This window comes from Pipra filicauda, unplaced genomic scaffold, assembly GCF_003945595.2.
Source record: "Pipra filicauda isolate LSUMZ 115617 unplaced genomic scaffold, ASM394559v2 scaffold64_size3178608_pilon, whole genome shotgun sequence".
NCBI lineage: Eukaryota > Metazoa > Chordata > Aves > Passeriformes > Pipridae > Pipra > Pipra filicauda.
The window spans coordinates 1,001,100-1,017,848 of record NW_024104809.1 but is presented as its reverse complement, the minus strand read 5'-3'; positions in this window follow the sequence as shown (position 1 = coordinate 1,017,848).

The following is a 16,749-nucleotide window of genomic DNA, read 5'->3' as shown; positions in this document are numbered from 1 at the left end:
GGGAAGAAAGTGGTGAGATCAAAGGCTGATTTGTGTTCCTTGGTATTTTGTGGTCTGACCATGTGAGATGTTTACTGATACTGGTTCAGTGCTGGAGATAGGGATGAGGCAGATATACACAGTCATATGAAAATAGGGATGAGGCAGATACATGCAGTTATATGAAAACAGGTGAAAAAAGGGATGATCTTGTGTGTATGTTATCACAGAGGAAAAGGCACACATCTGTAACATTCTTGTATGGGCCAGTGAAAGTGAAGAGAAGGCATATCAAAGGAAAAGGAGAAGCAAAAGAGGAGGAGGAGGAATCCAGTCAGATTCTAAGTGTGAGAACTGAGGACTCTTGGCACTGCACGGGAGCAAGCTCCCAGGACTCCAGTGTGAATTCCCTGCGTGATACTGAGTAGCATAGCAAGGGCCAGCTGCTGCTCCTTCACCACAGGTACCTTCCTCCCCACTCACAGCACCATCACAGTGGCAGCCTAAGAAAGTGGGTGAATTCTCCTCTTGTGCTTATGAGAAGCTCATAAAGGTCCTGTCCCCCAAATCTGAGGTGAGCAAGCTGCATTTGCCTTTCAAACATGCCTTTATATGACACTGTCCTTCTTCACAGGCTTGGGTTTGTTTTGCTGATGACACTGAAACCTCTGGGAAAGCAGGACTAGCAGAAAGCTGCACAGAGCAATTAAGTTTTTAGTTTAGGTAGCAGCCTCTTATTCTTTTCCTCAAGTCGATGTTTTCCCTGTTCTCTCCCCCTGCTCCAAACCATTCTGAGAAGGGACTGGTCAATGAAGCTGCAAAGAGGGGTTTTATTATTGTGATTGTAAGGACAGCTCCTGCTTGTATTAGAGGAGAGATCACTGAAAACAGGAGAATGGTCCATCCCATTTCCTTTAATAAAGAAGCAACAAAGAGCAGACACCAAAAGTTGCTTTGTTGTGTAAAGGAGACAGTTTGCCACTTCAAAAAGGAATAATATGTTGTGGGTGCAAGTGATAGGAGATTCCTAGATGACTCAAGGGGCCCTTCTAAATCGACCTGGCAGAAACTATGTGTGTTGAAGTAGTTTTCCTGCTGGACCATGTGCTGGCCAGGTGGGCCTTCCCAGCCAGATCTGTTGCAGTCTTCTTGCTTTGGTAATAATGAATCTCTCCAGATCTAAAATGATCTGAAGTGGTTTTTGAGAAAGGTGTTTGCATTGTTGGGGGGGTTTTTGTTTGTTTTTTTCTGTTCTTTGTCACTTACTGTTGGCACCAAGTTATGTACCAGCTCGAAGTCAGTCTCCTGCAGTGCTGCTATTCAGTGATTCAAGGCAATGACTTCGGAAAAGCTCTTTCTCTATGCTCTAGCCTTGCTGTGTATTCAGCCAGTACCTGCTATTCAAAGGGAAATTCTGAAATGTCAGCAGCTTGTCAGCGGTACATCTGGGACTGATTGTCCACTCCATCTGTGTGTATTTCCTGCTCAAGTGGATTGTGTGTCTCAACTGAGAGGATAACATCTTGAAGCTGCTTTTTTTTTCTCCATTTCCTCAGGAATAGCTGGAGTTTGTGCTACTTCTTTATAACCTGGTTTCTAATAGGAAAGGATCAAAACTTTGCATGTTTACTGCTAACTCTTCTATTGCTGTAGAATATTGCCCTATATTTTTAAACTACAGCTTTCAGGACTACAGAGTGCAAAATGAAGCCTTTGCTCAAGTTGCAGTTCGGATATATGACAGTGGAAGGGTGGATACTCTGTCACTGGAATACTATGTAGGTATCTGGATATGGCAATAACAGGCATGTGCAAAATCAACACTTAGCAAGCGCCTGTCTGCCTACTGATACTTGCCAAATCTTTATACAAATGATGAGCAATGAAAAAAATCTGGAAGTATTAATGTGTCCCACTCCTCTGTCTCCTCCTTCCTTCTAAAGTCTCCCCTTTTAAAAATAACCATGGGGAGAGTGTTTTTATTTATTGATCAGATTAGAGCAATGATTGTCAGATGTCTCTGCTCCATGCTTTCTGTGTACAGACAAAGGCGAAGATGACTATTGCAGAGGATTCAAGCATCTCTGTAGCCTGGGATTTTCTGAGATGAAGATTGGAAATCTTCAAGAAAACTAGAATCTTTTGTTTAATGAAAGTTAATTATTACTTAATCAAAATTCTCCTAAAAAAAGTTGGGTTTTTTTTTCAGCTTTCTCACATCTTTCATTTGCCTCTTTTGAAGTGTCTCTTACATTAAAAGATTTTAGAATATTATATTTTTTAGACTGATGTTTGCAAAGAGGATGTCTGCCCGTGGAAGCTCAGCCGTGGGGAGTTGCATTAGCTCTGTTAGTATTGAGTGTCCTTCGCTCTGTGTCAGGCGAGTGTGATTTGGAGCCTTTCCCAGCACTGTCCAACTGCAGTGTGCCATCAGTGTAGGTTCTCTTGGACTGAGCAACAGAATCAGCACTGCAGTGAATTATGATTTTTTTTTCCTTCCTCAGAGGCCAAGTACAGCTTGTACCTTTAGCTAATTTGATTTTTTTGGGAGATTTCTCTACAGAGCCAGGTAGCTGACACTGTTGGCCAAGTCACCGTGACGATACCTTTTTACATTTAGTGGTTTCCATGTAAATTCACTGAGAACTTCCCTCATTTTCAGAGGATTTGCCTGTGACAAACACACGTGAGAGCACCAAAGCTGACCACCTGAAGTGCTCACAGTGATGTTGATTTCATTGTTGATTGAATCCACCAGTTAATCACCAAGCTGGTGTGTTTTGGAGCACTGGCTGGGTGAGATCAGGAGTGTGCTGGAGTGGCAGAGCCAGTGCTAATTTTCTGTGATGTCTCAACTGCGACAGAGCCTTCCTGCCTGCTGGTGATTTTGATAGCAGATGCTGGAGAACTGGTTTCACAGCCTCTCCAAATCCTTTCTGGGTCTCAGTCCTGCATTGGACCGTCCTCACTTACCCACGGCTAATTCCCTAATTTAAACAAACTGCTTGTGTGGGTGATTTTGTGGTCCCAGTGACTTTACTCATTTCTCCAGCCCTCATTAAATTGCTTTGATTGAGAAAGGGGTGCGGTTTGTCTTCACTACAAAATCAGCTCTGCTTTCTGAGCGTTTTACGGGGCTGTTGCAGTAGTTTCTTTTGCAAACAAATCCCTTTTGTCCTGTACTGAAGTGACCCATTTAAGCAGCTAGCTTTGATTTGCATTTTGATGTTTACTTCCACACAGAACAACAGCAGTGGCGGTGTAAAGCCTCAGTGTCTGCCCAGTGCTGGAACTGCTTGGGTTTGCTAAAGGTCTTGGAGTTCCATCACAAATGACGAGGATGTCACGAGTGGTGTCAGTAGCAGATGCTGCTGGCAGAGTCACCCCATCTTCCCATCGCTGAACTGTGAGGTGAGGCAGCAGGAGCTGGTGAGCAGGACAGGCTGCAGTGGGAAATGAGCAGCCCTTGAGAGTTTGAGTTCCAGGTTCTGGAGCAGCTTCACCATTCTGCTTGAGCCACTGCAGATGTGCCTGGGAACAGCGACAACTATCAACCATGTGAGGGACAGAATGGACCAAACTCTGTGAATTCCCCTGTGGGTCGGGGATCGAAATGCAGGCTGTGGCAGCCAGGGCTGTCCCTGCAGGGAGCACAAGGAAGTGTGTGGCATTACAGGGAGAGGAAGTCAAACCTGTTTTGCAGCAGATAAGTGTGCTTTACCTTCAGCCACCTTTGTGAGCTGACAGGAGTGTCATCATCCAGGTGATAGACTTGTCCCCCTTCTGTGTCTCCTTGCTTTCTTCTCCCAACTCCTGCACTGATTCTCCCCACACTGTTCGCTTTCTTTCATAGCTTCTTTTACCACAATAAATAAATTAGCTACTCACTTCAGGGGCACTTTGGGCCCTATGCAGAGGATCTTAAATCTGTCCACATCCCCATTACACACCCAGTTGGGTGCGTCTGGAAGCTGAGGCGGAGGAACAGGTAAGGGCATGCAGCTCCAGCCATGAATGCCTTTAAAGCACTGGCACCCTATTTAACATGGCCTGGATGATGTTAGCTCTGCCAGTTTGCAGTTTAAACTCTCTACATCCAGTGTTTACACAATGAGAAATAAGACCTTAATTTGCAGTAGCAGATTTGCATGGTACAGTGTGGGCTGTCTGCTTCTGTTATGCTCCCTACTCCAGGTCATCTTCACCCCAGGAGATGCCAGTAGAGGGCTGATAGCTTCTTGATATATGGATATTGTTTGTTCAACAAGCTGGCAAGGAAATAGGGATCAACTGATGGAGCAGTAAAGAAAACTGCAACGGTGCCATCATACACAAAGATTCTGATCTATAGGTAAAGACAGTACATGCGGAACTTCTCCCCCCATTTTCAGAGGCTGTATCATACATTTAGCCTGGGTTTTTCCTTTATTGCCAGTAATTTTTAGATTAACTGCTAGGGTTCCTAGAAATTATGGGATCACCTTTGTCTTCTCATTGGAAAGGAAGATTTTCAACAAAGATGTCAGAGATTCCAAGTTCCCCGACCCAATAGAAAGTTGGGAGGGTTAGTTAAAGCAATGAGAAGTAAGTGAACAAAGTAAGTCACTGATAATGAAGATTCAGGAAGTTGAATTTCAGATAAAGGTAATGTTTTCTGTAGATTCCTGTTCTGGAATGTAGTAACTTTGGATATGCATAAAAGATGCAGGAAATAATTGTTTTTCACTTGACCATGTTCAGCCTTAGCTGACATTGTATGTTGAAGTTGTAGATAGCTGGGGATATCCTGAGAGGAGTGAACAGCACCTCTAGAATTTTTAGAAACCAACAAGATAGGGAGCAACAGAGCCATTATGTAGAAGGAAGGACGCTTTGAGTGGGGCAAGTAACATTTTTTTACAAAGGGAATTGATATAGAAAATGGCTGGTAGTTCTCCACATCCACTGGTGATAGGAGAAGAGGTAACCAGCTTAGTCTGTAGTAAAGGAGAACTAAACTGATGGACAGAAAAAAGAATTCTAGGTCTAGGTGTGCTTGATCCTGGCTAGATGATTATCCATCCCTTCAGCATTACACTGTTCCTCATCCAAGCTGCCTTCAGGAAAACATTTTACCAAGGGCTCATCTACTGAGTGACACCATTTCTGAGGGACTGTCTTGGCTTAATCTGTCGCAGAATTATTTATGAAATACAAATTACCAAACCTGGTAACTGAACATGGACCCTCAAATGAGTGTTGTGAAATATGGTGAAGATCCAGTTATTTATTTTGCCTAGGACACTGGCTCAAGATGTGTTCCAAAAAGTCACTTACATAGCTTTTTTTCCTAAAGTTTTTGTTTATTTTATTTGTTTGAGATGTATTTAGTTTGGGGCTTATTTAATCTAATTTCTCAGTGAGACAAACCTGAGGAAACTATGATGTTTATGTATTTATGATTATTGTCCTTCCTTCCCTTTTAGAATTTATTGGCCAGTTCAAAATGGAGTTGCTGACATACTGATTCTGTTTCCTATAAAGGAGCCTCATAGAGGACAGGGGCTCTGTTAGTGCCTCCACTGAAGGCAGCATTGCCATCTGAGTGCTTACTAAGCAAGAACAGTCCTTTGTCTTGATTACAGTTCATAGTCCTCTTACCCTTCTTTTTTAATCAGTGGTGTTACTGTTATACAATGAATGGGAGGTATTGGGTATCTGGACTTCTTTAGGTGATATTGCAAGGCCTGAATGAACGCACTGGGGTTTGTACCTCTTGGATTCAGAACAAACAAAAGAGTAGCCTTGAAATCCCACACACATCTGAGTGATGCCATGCAGATCTGGTCTTATGTAACTGTTTTGAACCTTGGTGAAGCATTTTAAGAAAGTCTGTTGCTTGGTGTAACGAAGAAGCACTGATTCACTCTGCATGATACATCTCATCATACTCCCGTCCCATTTACACCATTTCCTGTAGGGGTGAAATGAGACCACACATATTATTTGTAGCTCAGAATTGCTGTCTCTTAGACATTGATGAAGTAGTTCATATGGAGTTACATTAAAAAATTGTCATAAATAGCAGAATAAGGGCAGGTGTTTGATATGCAGCGAGTCTTCTTTTTGATGTTTCTTATGCTGAGTCAGGCTGAAATGAAAGGGATCAAAGGAAAGCATCAGAAAATAGAGGTGACATAGAACTTGACAAAGGCAAAGTTTGGAAAATAAGTCTGAACTGCAAATAATAAAGCTGATATTCCTTCTGACCTTGCAGGAAAGCAGACAGCTTCATATTAGTGATACATTCATATCTCTTCTGAGATGGTATTGAGCTTATTCACAAGGAAGTACTCATCAGCTGTTTCTCCACAAATTTCTTTGGAATTTACCACTGAAAATGAGGTTTGTTAAGCAAGATTTCTTCCTTGTTATAGATTTCTCTTCCTTGTCACAGATTTCTAAGACAGAATTATCTTTAAAATAGGAAAGACTTATTTCTCATCAAACTGTTCATTTGTTTCTCATCATACTGTTCTTCCAAAAAAAATTCTGCCCTATCTGAAGTCATGATGCCTTATCAGAGATGCTTCATTTTTGAGCTTCACTTTGTTCTCTGTGTCTTTATATTTTAATGAAAGTTCTTTCTAATAAGCGACTGACTTCTCCCAGAGGAGTTCTTTGAACTGTTCCCAGCTCATGTTATCCAATGCTGCACAAATCTTCTCATAGTGACAAAATTTAACAAACAAGCAGAGAAAATTAAAATCATGAGCAGGTAAGCCCATGGAGAGAAGAGCCAGTCCAATTGGAAAAATCAAATTTGACGGTAATTTCTAGCATCCCAGTGTGACAGTGTTGTGCACTTTGTGCTCTATGGGTATATGAAGCTGATTGGAGTAGGTCTCGTATTCAAAAGTTAGAAGGAAACAGTGTGAGTTCAACTCTGATGACCAGTTCTCCCATTTAAGGGCTTTAAATAAAAATTTAGGATTTTAGTGTTAGATGTTAATTTTGTTTCAAAATCTTGCCCTAAATCTTATAGAAAAATAAGGAGAAAGTTCAAGACTTTTTTGCTTGCCTAGAGTCAGTGGTATAGGGAATTTGTTTTGAAACCACATTGTGGTTTTCAGTGGGGTTTGCTTTGCTTTGAGGTTTTGTTTGTTTTTGAGGCAAAGAAGATCTTAGTAAGAGAACTGTCTCCCCAGAGATCACTGCACCAACACATTTAATCTCTAGGATTACGTTGCTTTGTCAATTGTCAGAGTGCTTTGAGGTTGACACATTTACCTCATTTGAGGCATTATCCTATGAAGAGTTACAAAAATATTGGTGAAGGGAAAGTGGCAGTCAGTTGAACATTTCCAATCCCTACTTTTTTTCACAAAGCACCCTGCCATTAGCCTGTTAATATCAGGCTTCCAATTAAAGCTCTGTATGATGGTACTCAGAGACCTGAGCAACGAGCACAACAGAGTCCTGAGTATACAAGTTAAAGTAAATGCATAAGTACACTACTACAGACATGTGAAAAATATCAGGTTTGACACCTCTCAGCATGTGTAGGTAGTAAGCAATGCAAATTCAGAAATGTTCTTTCACTAGCCAAGTACAGTAACTGTAGCCAGAAAAAGTATGCAGAGAAGAACATGAAAGAAAAACTTTCTTTCAAAGAAAGTATGCCATGACTCAGAAAACAAGATTTTGGTCATATCTGGCATTAACATAATGCCAATAAGCAAAAATTAATTCAGCAGTAGTCTCAGAAAAAATACTCGCTGTACAAACAAGAAACAAAGCACCAAACACATAATTTGGCAGTGGTTGAAATGTGTGAAGACGTGCTCAGTGCTGTGGAAGAGAGGATAGCAAACTTGCCAAGCTAAATTTAAACTAAACAGTGGACGAACTATCACTCTGCCAGGGAAAGCCAAACTGCAATGCCAAGGAAAATTTAAAGGTTAAAATATCAGGGAATATAGCGATTACTGAGAAATATGTTTTGATTGATGGATGTATTTATTTACAGTTAAACTTGCTAAACAAGTGGCAAGTGATGACCTCGGTAGAACTACAGACAAAACAATTGCTACTGAAAGAGCATGCGTGCAATTTTGGCTTTTCTCTAGCGAAGCTGCAGAAAAACATAATGTTTTGGAAAGAAAAGAAGTAACAACTTTTGGATAAGTTACTCCAAGAATTAGACTGCTTGTGTCACTCAGTCCAGAAGAGCTTTACGAAGTTCTTTTTGAAGAAAAAGAAAAACCTACAATAACCTGTATTTCTAAAGTAAGAGAAAAAGTTAGGCAAATAGACAGAATCCTTGTCCTGAAGTACATAAAGCCCAGTAACCAACTGGCCAGTCAGCCTTGCCTCAATCCCTGGCAAGGTAATGGAGCGCCTCATTCTGGAGGCCATCTCTTCGCATGGATGAGAAGGAGATCAGGAGTAGTCAGCATGGATTCACTAAAGGTAAATCATGCTTGACCAACCTGATTGCCTTCTACAATGAAGCAACTACCTGTATGGATGAGGGGAGAGCAGTGGGTATTGTCTACCTCAGCTTTAGCAAGGCTTTCAACACTGTCTCTCACATCCTCATAGGCAAACTCAGGAAGTGTGGAGTGGGTGAGTGGAGAATGAGGTGGATTGAGAACCGGCTGAATGGCAGTGCCCTATGGCACAGAGTCTAGTTGGAGGTCACTAGTGGTGTCCCCCAAGGTTCAATACTGGGCCCAGTATTGTTTCAGTTATTCATCAATGTCTTGGATGAAGGGACAGGTGCCTTCTCAGCAAGTTCACTGGCAACACAAATCTGGGAGGAGTGGCTGATACCCCAGAGGGCTGTGCAGCCCTTCAGAAGGACCTCAACATGATCCAACAGGAGAGATGGGCAGAGAGGAACCAACTGAAATTCAGCAAAGGCAAATGCAGGGTCCTCCACCTGGGGAAGAATAACCTCAGGCACTGGTACAGGCTGAGGGCTGACCTCCAGAAAGCAGCTCTGCAGAGAAGGACCTGGGGGTCCTGGTGGACAACAAGCTGTCCTTGAGTTAGCAGTGCTCTTGTGGCCAAGAAGGCCAATGGTATCCTGGAGTGTATTAGGAAGAGCATTGCCAGCAGGTTGAGGAAGGTGATCCTGCCTCTCTACTCAGCCCTAGTGAGGCTGCATCTGGAGTGCTGTGTCCAATCCTGGGCTCCTCAGTATGGAGAGACATGTATATAATGTCAGTGTCGGTAAGTATCTGAAGGGGGGTTGTCAGGAGGATGGAACCAGGTCCTTCTTCTTGGTGCCAAGTAAGAGGAGAAGAGACAAAGGGCAGAACCTGATGCACAGGAATTTCCACCTGAACATGAAGAAGAGCTTCTTTACTGTGCGGGTGACCATGTACTGGAACAGACTGATCAGAGAGGTTGTGGAGTCTCCCTCACTGCAGTTATTCAAGACCTGTCAATGCAATCCTGTGCAATGTGCTCTGGGATGAACCTGCTTGAGCTGTGAGGTTGGACCAGGTGACCCACTGTGGTCCCTTCCAATCTTACCCAATATGTGATTCTGTGAAAACTCAGCCAAGATGCTTGGTTGCCTACATTCAAACAATTTAAACAAAGCACCCTCAAGAATTGACTGCCAGATGCATGCAACAAAAGGAATATCATCTGATTGAGATAAAAGTCATGATTTTCTTACAATTTGGTACCAAGAATAAATATCAGCAATTTAGATAGAGTGCTCCCTACTGTGGCAAGAACATCAGTAACAGAACAGAGGGACTGAGAATGCTCCTGAGGACCTGACTTGGGGAATACATGAAGCCTCACAGCACAGTAGCTGTTATATTAGAATGTCATCTACCAGGAAAATTTGTATGACTGTGAAGACAACTGGTTGAATTATTCTTGTGTCTTCTAGAAGCAGCCAACAAAGATAAACTAAAATGTTTGAGGAGTAAGTGCAACAGCATGAATGGCAGACCTGCTCATCTCAAAGGTCTATGATACAAGGCTGGAAAAGTCCCCACAAAAAAGCCCATACCTGTAGCTCTCATCATATGCTGCCTGCCCAACAGAAGAATTTGAGAACCAAAGGCATCTATGTTCTCAGTCCAACAGAACTAGAAGTAAACATCCATCGAGTCACCTCTGAGCTAATTTCCAGGCAGAAGCCATGGAGAAACTGTGAGTAAGCAAAGAAGTGGGATAAACTTTACCGGTGTTCACACTCACTCTTCTGGGTGGAGAAAAGAGAAGCCACATCTTCTCAAGTATCCCAAACTCTCACTATGGATTGAGTGCTCAATATAGCATCACTTATGAAGACACTGAAACCTTCAATAAGTCTTATGTCAGAGAGTTCAGGAGCTGATTGCAACATGTATCAGAGTGTCCAGAATGAGAAGAATGCCTTTGGGCAGAGACAGATGCTGTTTACTATGAAAATATGACTGTGATAGAGATCAGGGACTTGATGTCCAGTGGAATATATGGATGGGAACAAGATGCAAAAAGAGACAACGAAAATACGCAACTTCCAAATGTACAATGGAGCGAAGTGGCAAGGGTGAGTGGCTTGACTGAGAGAAAATGCACTGAAGTAGAACGTAGACATTTTAACTAGGGCTATACAGAGCTGACCTACTCTTTGCTGCCCAGCACGGAAGGCCACACACCCTATAATAATTTATCCACTTCTTTATCATTGCAGATTTTTTCTGCTAACTATACAAACATTCTTATTGCAGGCAGTTTCTTAGTGTGCTGAGAACTGAGTGAACTCCTGAACTCCCAAGTGATGACTGACATCTGTGAAGTGATAAGGCATTTCATCAGGCACAACTTGCTATCTCATTCCACCACCTCACAACCAACAGCATTCTAATCATATATTAGTACTTAAAATTATAAATACACTATCTGTGTCCTTCAGTGTGGTCTTAGGTTTACTGTAAGTACTATGACTGGTATGAAAACAGGCAAGAGAGCCAGGTAAAGGTTGAAACTATACTTGTAAGCAAGAGACTACATGAAGTCATAATCAAAATGCCTCATCAGGATTATTTGCTGAATATAAAAGAGGCAGATTTACTAAGAATTGAGGAGGTCTCTTTGGGGTTGGGAGCTTCCTGTATTGGCAGTTCCTTGTTGTGTCTCAAGGAATGTTGGTCACAGGAGGCACTAAGCTCTTCAGCATCCAGAACACAGCAGCATCCAGCCCTCACCTAACCTGTCCCTGGGCGAAAAGGTATTGGCTTTGATCGGATAAACCCTTGTCATGTAAGGGAGCAAAAAGGATTGGCACTGGGACTGCAAATGTGGTAATTTACCTGCTACAAGCACAAAGCCTGAAGAGCAGATGTAATACAGGCAGAGTGCCCTCAGCTAGGGGCTGGTCAGAGAGGAAGGAAACGCAAACCAACCGGGTGACCACAGTGACCAGCTCAGTTCTGCCATCCCAGCAGAACAAATTGCAAAGCCATCTCCTCTCTTCCCCCTGAAGGGTGGAGCTCTTTTCACTGTCCTGATGTTTTTTTCCTTTTCTTCTTTTTTTTCCAAACCTTTTAATATACCAAGTATGGAACTCTAAAGACAACAGTTTCCAAAGCAGCAAAGAGGTGGTGAGTCATGTAACAAAATAAGGTAGCAGCAGCAAATATGAGTGTTGGTGCAGGTGTTTATATATGTTTAGAAAGAGAGAGGTTTTGTAGGGCCTGTGGAAGGATATTAACCATGTGAGTTACAGCATTTGAACTTGGGCTTGATAATTCAGACTGTGATTGTGGAAATAGTAAAGAGGAGTTTCTAGGGTATTTTAATCAATATAAGCTTAACCATATGTATGAGTTAATGAAACCCTGGTCTGATGAACAGCAGAGGGATTCCAGGAACACTTAAAAACTTGCTGTCACGGTTTCACTTGCCATATGCAGCACTGGTTCATGTCAAGAAAAGAGAGCAGCTAAGCCTTTATTCTCCAGTGTTTCTTCCAGTATGTCTATAACAGTAACCTTGAGCTCATGGCCAGCCTTCACAAAAAGTCTACAGGAAAACAGATGGTGAATCATCGTAGTAGTATGTTCAGGGAATGATTTCACATTTCCTGTACGAGTAGCAACACCACCTAAAATTTAGCCAATTATTGGCTAAATATGAATATGAATATGGCTAAATATGAGATATGAAATATAAAAGACATTAATCTGTGTATTCGGTGCATCCTAATATAGCAATCTGAATAATGGAGCAGAGGTATTGTAACTTTTATTCTCTTTTCTTCAGGAAGTCTCTAGTCGACCATTTCTTAAAAGTGGAAAATTCAGATCTCCCAAGTGCTCCATGATCTAAACAAGACCAACTGCTGTTATGAATGGAAGCCTTCCATAAAGAATAACCCCACACTTTTCTGTCTCTGTTGGTGCCTGAGGCTTGAGACAATACCATAATGAGTCTTCAAGCTGTTTATGATGTTGTAGGTGAAAGTGGTAGGTTGGGACAAAAGGTGAAAGGAGAGAGGTATGAGGTGGCAAGTGTAGAAGCAAGAAAATCTTTTAGCAATTGGAAAAAAGGGAAAATGAAGCCTAAACAATGGGGAAATGAGAAGCTAATTCAGACATTGCATAGCAGACTACACAGTTAGGCAGCACTGGAATATACTGTGGTCTAGAGTTGTCAGAGTTGAAATATACTTGCAAAGGTGAAATAATAATTTTATGTGCTCCTGATCTGTATTATGCCTTCTCCACCCAGGCCATTCCTTCCTCTGTCTCCCAAGAGGATCTACGAACACACCTCTGTTTACATTACCTTTACAATCAGAAAAGAAAAATGTAATTTTGCTCTGTTGAGGACTGCCTGTGACTTTAAACAACAGACTTCAAAACACTGACACATCAAAACAAGTATTTTAGTGGGCTTCAGAGTCTGGATGAGTATCATAAATCTTGGTGTCATGGGTCTTTCAAGTTTGCCTCCAACAGGGGTTCCTGTTAAATGGACACAGACATTTATGTTGGTCGTTCCTTTTCAGGGAACTCAGGGGCATTTCAGGAACTCGTTTGGGATATCAGAGTGTATGTTCATCTCCATGTGTGTGTGTTCTCTGGGTCTCCTATTGGATAAAATAGCCAAAACTCTTGGTGGATCTCATAGACTAAGCAGCTCGAGAGGGTGTCAGTATTTAAATAAGACACCTTTATTCAGCTTGTTCCCATTTTAAGTGGTCTTTAATCCTGGTGATACAGACATATATCCTCTCTTTCAAGTGGGAATTGTCACCAGGGCTCTAAAACAAAAGCCAGCTGTCTCAGGGTGCTCAGCTAATGGTATATGCCTCTTTTTCACTACAGGCAGCACTCAGTGGGGTTCCAAGGAGATGCACTTTTCCCTGGTTTGTACCAACAGCAGTGCCTCGAGGTGGTGATGGCAGCAGGTTTCCACACTGCCAGGGCATGCTGCGTTTCTGATTCCTGGCTATCTGTGGCCAAGGGACATCGATTGCAGTCTTGAAAACCTTTTTGGAGTCATGGCCCCATTGTCCTGACAGATGCAGTAGGTTATGTGAGGCCCACCAGAAGAACCTCTCTGTTCCTGAGCGAGCCTGTCCCTCAGGCAGCAGGACAGCTGCTTGCTCTACAGCAAAGGGGGCAGAACAAACTAGGGAATGGACACTTCTGAAGGCCTCAGCATAAGAGATAGTGTCGCTAACACTTGGGAAGACTGTTAAAGCCAGAAAGCCTTGAAATTTCCAGTGACAAGAGAAGGAGGCAGCCAGGGCCTGTACCCATCTGCAGTGACTGCACAACAAGGGGACACCTGCACCCCATCTCCCTTCTGTGGATTGCATCTCCTCTCTCCACGGCCTGTGGCAGGGATGTGTGAAGGGTTGCAGTTCTGGGTTTCATGTGTAATGAACAGAGCTTGAGCGGTGGCAGATCCTCACGAGGGCTGGATGGAGGCAGCCATGAGGATGGAAAGGCAGCCTGCTGGGGTAGTGTAGCTCTTCTCCAGCACATGGCCTACAATGTTTACCCTACATCCAGCAATGCTAATAAGGAAGAAGCTACTGCTCCCTCAGCATATCACATTACCCCCCTGTTTCAACTATCCATCATTTCTGACTTGTATCAGCTCTACCTCCTTTCCTCCAGCAGAGTTATACATATGGACCATGAGGTCCACTCCTTCATGGGATAACCCCAAGAAAGTGTGCAGAATGGGAACATCATATGTAGAAACAACTTCCAAGGGGAAGGTCCCCGACAGTCGGTTCAGGAGACAGCACCTGCTGAGACTCTGATGGGAAAAACCTGTGACAGCAAAAGTTGGAGAGAGGTGGCCTTTCTCCTTTGTCATCTGAGAGAGGTGTGTGTGTGACTGACTATTGACAACCAAAGCAGGCACTGACTTTGAGAGGGTGCTGCAGGCTGGAGACATCCAGCTTCACTATTCAGAAACACCACCATCAAGATGAGACCGGTGCAGAACAGCAGTGAAGCTCAAGGAGATTCATACTGGACATCCACAAACCAGAAGCCACTTTTAAAACTCCTTTTGGGGCTGTCTTAGAAACTGGAAATAATAATAATGTTGTCTTTCCTCATCAAAGTCTGACTGGGCTGTATCAGCAGTAAAGTATGTGCAGACCTTCCATGCGAGTCAATATTAAACAAGACTGTTTGCTTATTATATTGCTATGTTAACTCCGTAACTGGTTATGTCACCACAAATCATGTGGCAGTCTTAGGGTTATTTTTCTTCCTCCTGAGAGGTAACGTGGAGTTTTTTTCCCTTTAGAACTGATTTTCTCTTCTAAATCTGACTACCCAAACAGTCATTCTGTATCCTGCAGTTTCCTTAGTCCTACAAACCAGTCTTTGGAAGGGCAGATCCAGTATTGCAAGAAAGCTTCCCCTGCCCCTTATAGGAAAAACCCTTGCCTGTGCAGCAAAAGCATCGTTCCTTCTGCTGGTACTGAGCAGAGATCTTTTCTTGTGGTTAGTGGTGACATCCACAGAGGTGTCTGGGTATTTCATTTGAGGAAGAACAGACTCTATGAGGTGAAGGACAGCACAGCTTCTACAAGAAGATCTGACATCTCGAACTGTGTTAGGTAAACTTCGTTAAAAACTGTAGAGTCCTTAGAAATTTCTTCTCCCCTTCAACTGAAGACTTTTCCCTAATATTGTCTTTCAACAACAAGTCCAAGAGCATGAAGTAATATCATCCCTGAAGGCCAGCTGGTTTGGTGGTACATGCCAAAGGAACTCTGTTTTCAACAGAGCTGAAGAAATAGGCCTCCAACAGTACAGATCGATTGCCCCACACAAGTGACCTGAGGCTCAAAGTAAGTTTATTGCACCTGCAGTTTTGGACAGATGGTAATCTGCATAGCTGAGTTTGATGAGATGATATCCAACAGCCTCATGTGCTGCCTCCCGTCACCAGTGAGAAGCGGAGCTCAAATAGGTAACCTGCAAAATGCACATGAAGGGGTGGGATCAGGGAATTCATTTTGTTTCCCTAAACAGTAATAAAAAATGCCCTCCTGATCTCAGTGCATTTGACATAACATAGTAAGAACGTGATTAGCACTTAATACTGTTTAATAAATATGCCCATTAACTTAGGCAACAGTAACCAGTACTTGCATAGATAAATAACAAACTTGACCAGTCAGTGGTGTGAAACAATCACAAGGAAGCAATACATTAATTCTGCTTCCCACTTTAAGGCTGAATTTGGACATCCCTCCCTAATACCCTGCAGAAGTCTTCTTCAAACACTGCAAATATATTTGGCTATGAAAGGAGTCTCTATTTCTTTATTTCGTATTTGTTGCTAAATGGGGGGCAAAACCCCTCATCTGTTATTTGGGGGGCTGTGAGAATGGGAAGAATAGAATTAATTTGTGATCTGAAACTTTATAATGTGTTTTTTTGATCAAGTTTATAATTCATCAAGGCTTTGAAAGAAAAAGATTAAATGTCAGTTTTCAAATCCAAGTCATAGAGTAGACACTTTCGGCCCTTGGAGGAAGTTCCCAGGCTTGGGGACCCAAGGAATCCTGTAAAGCACCTGTAGAGGCTCCTCACAACTCCCTCTTGGTCCTCACTAAAGAACAGGGCTTGCCAAGCACCTGTCAGGGTTGGAGCTTGCTCTAACAGGGCATGTTGCTCAGCCAGGCCCCCCACAGTGTTTCAAAGCCTGTATTCTTCTTTGCACTTCCACGGGATTGGTATCCACGGAGCCACTGATCACAGCACAACTGCCCTCCAGCATTCTCCTTCCTCAGACTTATATTCTTAAGGTTAGACACTGGCCAACAACAGCTCACATACACAGCAACCCCAAGCACAAATACAGGCTGGGTGGAGAATGGATAGAGAGAAACCCTGAGGAGAAGGACTTGGGGGTGTTGGTGGGCAAGAAGGTTGACATGACCCATCAACGTGCACTTGCAACCCAGAAAGCCAAACATGTCCTGGGCTGCATCAAAAGAGCATGGCCGGCAGGCCAAGGGAGGTAATTCTGCTCCTCTACTCCACTCTGGTGAGACCCCACATGGAGTACTGCATCCAAATCTGGGGCCCCAACATAAGAAGGAGGTGGAATGTTGTATCAAGTCCAGGGGAGAACAGTGAAGATGATCAGAGGTCTGGAGCAGCTCTCCTATGAAGACAGGCTGAGATACTTGGGGCTGCTCAGTCTGGAGGAGAGAGGGCTATGGGGAGACCTTATATCACCTTTCAATACCTAAAAGGGGCTGACAAGAGGGATGGAGAGGGATATTTTTAC